Source organism: Salvia splendens, chromosome 11 (assembly GCF_004379255.2).
Source record: "Salvia splendens isolate huo1 chromosome 11, SspV2, whole genome shotgun sequence".
Classification (NCBI taxonomy): domain Eukaryota; kingdom Viridiplantae; phylum Streptophyta; class Magnoliopsida; order Lamiales; family Lamiaceae; genus Salvia; species Salvia splendens.
The window spans coordinates 34734383-34740382 of record NC_056042.1 but is presented as its reverse complement, the minus strand read 5'-3'; the positions used below and the strand labels follow the sequence as shown (position 1 = coordinate 34740382).

At 31.4% G+C, this 6000-nt stretch overlaps 1 pseudogene; it reads left to right on the top strand.

The window, feature by feature from the left end:
- Positions 1-3181: 3181 nt before the first annotated feature.
- LOC121755102 lies at positions 3182-4985 on the top strand (annotated as a pseudogene).
- Positions 4986-6000: the final 1015 nt, after the last annotated feature.

The following is a 6000-nucleotide window of genomic DNA, read 5'->3' as shown; positions in this document are numbered from 1 at the left end:
TTTTTTTTTTTATATTTATGCTATGTTCATATTTCCAACTAGGATATTAGGTGGAATCTATTTAAATAATTAACATTGATGTTATTATTTTAATGACACGAAACCAAGAACTGAAAAAAGTTAACCTCTGTCAAATAGGATGAAATATATTGAATATAAAGTACAATTCCTTCATAAAACGGACAATTTGTAAATAAGGCCCCTATTGAAAATAAACAATCAAAGTATAAAGACCTAATGATGTGTTTTGCCTATATAGATAGAAAAGAATCGTTCCAATTCCTTTGACAATGGAAAAGGACTCCTCCTTTTAGCATCCATTTAAAATTTTGACAATTTAATATTAAATTTCTTAATAATAATGACATACGTTGTCTAATAAAATTAATAAATTAGAAGATTTTAACTGCTATATTATTATGAATTGTAGTATTAATAATAATTTAATATCAATTTCTGGCTGCAACATGCTATAGTTTCATTACATGTTTTGTCAATAAATATGTTTGTTGCTAGCTTATTATTCATTCTCTATTGCTTTCTTCCGTTGGATCATTGAATTCTTTGAAGAAAAAAAATTTGTTTTCAATAGGGTTTTGCTCTTCACTAATGCCCAATAGTAGTGCATTTATATTCATCTATTTTACACATTTTTTTTTGTGATTGTTATGTTACTAATATTGTGATCTTCCTAGAAGAAGAAAAATTCATCCTCTTCAATGATCTACGTACGGTCTAGCATAACTTCATCAATAATAAATTTCGAGGCATTTGTGTTTTTGAAATGACAAACCTAGAGATAGATCAAATGTAAAATTGAAAGGGAAGATGAGTAGTGTTGAAGGTGCGAGTTTGGTGTTTTTGTTTCTCATACACCGTCGGTGAATTTCTGGCAATTATGACGGAGGCGTTGGATTCTTCTTTAGGCTTTTTTTGGGGCAACGAATGGATGGTTGATTATAGTTTATTTGTATTGTATCATATTAATGTATTGATTTAATCGGTGTATGTTTTAGTAGGTTTATAACTTTATGTGGTATATATGTTACAATACGGCAATACCTGTCCGTTTGCAATAAGTTTTGTTATTTTGTTGGTGGCCCATTATGTATTTCTAAAATTAATTGTTGTATTGATGTATCGGTCATATGTCTAATACTCATTTTATTCGCTACATAATTATGTATAGTTTGTATCGTTGATGAGTTACTTTTAAGTAAATTAATATTTATATACAAATACTATTTATTATTTATATTATCTTATTTTTATATGTAGTTTCATACTATTATTCATTGTGTACGCATTACATTGTCGTTTCCTATAAAGTTAGGTAGTGAATAAGTTAATTTTTGTTTTGTGTGATGGTAAATATTAGTACTACTTTATTTTTACAGACGGAATCAATATACATTAATATTAAATTAAATATCTGTGCATCGCAGGGCATAACACTAGTACTTGATAATGACATAGATTATATATAAAACAGATATTTTAATTTGTACAAGTCTTTAAACATTATGATATCATGCATGTACTCCTTATTCGAGTGTTATTTAAAAATTGGGTCCTTATTTCCAATAATTGAAAATTATAATTCGAATGGCTGGGAATTTTTTTTTTTATTTTTTTTGAAGGAACTAAGAAAAAAAATCATATTTTGAAAGGCTCTGCCTATTTCAGTGAAGTGACGCAAAATGATGGTACTTCTCTAACCAATGTTCATCTTTTGACCAGTCATACTATATTATTGTGGCAGCAGTTATTAATCCATAACCCAATTATATCACTACACGTATGTTCTTTTTTGCAAAAACGAGATTCTAGCAATATTTTATTTTTACGGAGTAGTATTTTTTAACTTCATTAATTCATACATTACATATAAAAAAATCAATGCACAATTTATTTATTTTTTTATAGTTAAAATAATTGAATGAAAAAAATTCCATGTCCTTACTCGTTTATGGTAATTTTATAAAATTGTACCCATTCGTTTCATAATAAAAGTCACATTTTGCATTTCGATCCTTTTTATAATAAGAGTCACATTTCACTTTTACCATAAATTATAACTAGATCTTACATTTCACTAACTCACTTCACTTACATTTTATTATAAAACGAATATAAAAGGTGACTCATATTCCACTAACTTTTTCAACTCACTATTCTTTACATTTCATAAAACTTGTATCCACACCAAAGGTGACTCATATGGTTGAACGGGGAAGTATAATGTTAGTAATAATTTAATATAGTTTTATAATTAAATTAAAAGTTGAAAACAAACAATTAAGACACTATATCGCACAAAAACATAACCACTAGATCATACTATATAAGGATACAAATACTATGATTACACTACCACACAAGGTGGAAAGATACCATTCATTTTATATACTCCATTGTTTTACATTTGATCATAACTATAAAAGACGAACAATTTATGGTATAGTCTACAGAATAAATGGTGAAAAAGAATCACCAAAATGTGAGTTGGAAGGACGGTGCAATTGAGGTCTACCATATGGTACTTTGTCACATAAATTTTGGAAAGGCTAATATAATTATTGAATCGACGACATTGATGCATTATTAAAGAAATCGACCAAAGCTATATTATTATGGAGTATGATTAACATATCCGTAATTCCAATAATCGAATTGCATCAAACTATCCGTAAAATATCTGTAATTCACATTAAGCAAAATTTAGTTCAAATCCCAATGTTAATTCACTAACCACTCCTAAATATTACTCCCAAATTAATTTGGTGATTTTTTATTCAAAAACGTTTCATTTCAACACAAAGGTAGGAGTATTAATTATAATAAAACCAGTTTGATTGACTCTATTCAAAATTCAAGGGTATTATTCAACAAATAAATACAAAGTAAATATGACAGTTACGATGATCTTACTAATAGTGTGACCAACGGTTAAAATGTAAACCTCAACAACACATATAAAAACAATGAAATAAATAAATAATGGTAGTTATGGTTATGATATCACATGCCTAATTAGAAGACACGACCACCATTATCAGAGATACCCGCTTGTTTTCGCGGCAATAAATTTCTCCCACGCCATTTCATACATATCCTTAGATTCTCTCCCAAATCTTTATTTAGATTTGAGTAAAACAAAATTCAACACAAGAAAAAAAAACAACACTAATATGGAGAGTAGCTCTCAATCAATGCTCTCTCCTAGTAGTCTCCTATGTAAAGAGGATTTGGGAAGTTTAGGCGGTGAAGAGGATGAAGAAATTTCAGTATATGCAAATGATGATGATTACATTCAAACACTTCTTGATAAAGAAATCAGAGATGGAGTGTCCCAAATGCAAGATCTTCTCCGGAATTCTTGGATTCAAAGGAGGCGTTTGGAGGGGATTGATTACATTCTCAGAGTTTGTACCAAAACCCATTTAGTGTGTGTTTGATTTGAATTTAAAGATTGAATCTTTGTAGTGTTTGGTGATTTTCTTGATGAATGAGTGGTAAAGATTGGATTTTTTTTTATGCAGAAAAGGGAAGTTCTTGGATTTGGAGTGGAAACTGCTTATGCATCAGTTACATATCTTGATAGATTTCTCTCGATAAGATCTATTGATGTAAGTTGGTTTTGGCTTGGAAAGATTCAATTTTGATAATGTGGGCTTCATTTTCTTGAATGTTTTTTGTGTGAATATAGGAAGAGCAATCTTGGGCCATGAGGCTTTTGTCTATGGCTTGTCTGTCACTGGCTGCCAAAGTGGAGGAAATTAGGGTGCCAGCATTGTCTGAATTTTGTGTTGAAGATTACAATTTTGAGAGCAGTGTGATTCAGAGGATGGAGCTTTTGGTCTTGAATGCTTTGGGTTGGAAAATGGGATCTTTAACCCCTTTCAGTTTCACCACATTCTTTGCTAGCAAGTTTTGTGACAACAATTCACCACCAAAAAAACTGGCTTTCAAGAGTCAAGGAAGTTATTTTGGCCTCAGTGAGAGGTTGGTTAGTGTCTTTTTTTGTCACCCTTTTTCTTGAAAGTTGGATTTGTTTGTTGATTGATCTTGATTTTGAATGTAGATGCAAAAATAATGTGTCATAGGCCATCTGTGATATCAGCAGCTGCCACATTGCTTGTATTAGACCAAGAATTGACAAAAGATGCATTGCACCTCAAGATTGGTTGCTTGACACCTCTTCACTCTTACAATAGTGTGAGTGCTGAAAATTTGATAATGAATTATCAGTATTTGTTTAGGGGAATTAATGGGATTTATAATCTTGCAGGATACTATCATTTCTTGCTACAATTCATTTCAAGAAATGGAGATTGAGAGATTGAATGTAGCCAAAGGCATTGACTCTCCTGTTCTATCCCCTATCCAATTACAAGATTATGGAAGTTACTCCGTGAATCCCTCGAAGCGAACACGCCTCGTGTTCGATCGGATGGATGAATCCTGCAATGTGGATGAGAAGAAGAAGAAGAAGAAGAAGAAGCCAAAGCCTTGAAAGGAAGCATCAACTTGGGTGAGAGTTATGCTTGTGATGATAATTTTCATGTTTGTATATGATTTATGGAGTTGATTCGACACAAAGTAGAAAGGAAATATATTCATTTGGGAAAAGGGGAAAGGAAAAAGGAAGGATGAAGTTTGGCAGAAGAACATGAAAGCTACATGAGAAGTTTGAAAGAATGAAAAGGAAAGGAAATGAAGCTCACAAAGATGATGACTTTCACACAGTTTTGGCCATTGGGTTTTCTTGAAAAACCAATTTGTTTGATTGATTATTTTTAACTACATATTTATATTTATAGCTTATTATAGCCACATGCAGCCCTAGTTTTAGTGGGTCTGCTTTTTTTCAAATTGTTTTTTAGGTTTTGGAAAGGTGAGAAAAAATAATGTGATTGAGGAAGAGGGTTGTCTGCTGTCTCTTTGATTAGATACACTTGTGTTGCAATATTTCCCATCACAAATGATGTTTAGTGTAAAAATTTGGTTTGATATGTTTGATTTTTGGGAGCTCATCTTTTTCTTTTTCTTTCTGAAAAAAATCTTGCCCATGTTGTGCTGAGGAATCTCTCTACTTGATGGAACTCTACATGTTTTGCTTATGTCTAAGTGTGCCATGAGGATTGTACTCTTAGCTTTGCTTGTTGTACTTTCCTTTCTTTGCAACCACCAATGTTTCTAATGTTTGTGTGGGTTGTGATTGTGTTCTGTCTATCCTACTTTCAAAAAGGGTCCACTTAATTATATACTTGAATCATGAAACTTAAAACAAAAAGAAAAAGATACTAGTGCTAGAGCTAGTATATGATTGATGTTATTGTAACATTAATATGAATAGCAAGGCAAAGTTGTATTCAGGGACGGAACCAGAAATTCTATGTAAGTGGAGCAAAATTCTATACAAAGACATTTTAAGGTTTTGAAAAGGGGCATTTATAAAGGTATTTCAAAAAAAATTTAAAAATAGTGATCAAAATAGCACAAATAAATTTTTATGAGGTGGGCCATTTGCCCCTTGTAGAGTGCATATAGATCCGTCCCTGGTTGTATTAGTTATTTTAGTAAAATAATGGCATGAAGACTGGTCGGGGTTCGTGTTTCCAACAATGATCTGAGTTGAATTTTCAATTGGTTGTGGTTTAAAAAGATTTATATAAATATTATACGGTCAAATCTTTTTTTAGGTATTATTTCCTTTTTATATTAGTTATAGATTATTGTTTTATTTCCTTATGTGCATTGGCGAACGCATAAAAATTGAATCCTTATGTTGATTATTGATAAACAGCTATAAGTGAGGCGTTTCTTCATTTTATGAAAACGTTTTTTTATGGATATATGCAGAGCAAGGCAAGGGGCATGTGGCTTTTGTCCATGTCTGTGTCTGTGTCTGTGTCTGTTTTCTTGATACAAGTTCACCCAAACTCATGCCCACCAGTGATGAGCCTGCGGCTATCATACCGAGCCCACAATTCCGAA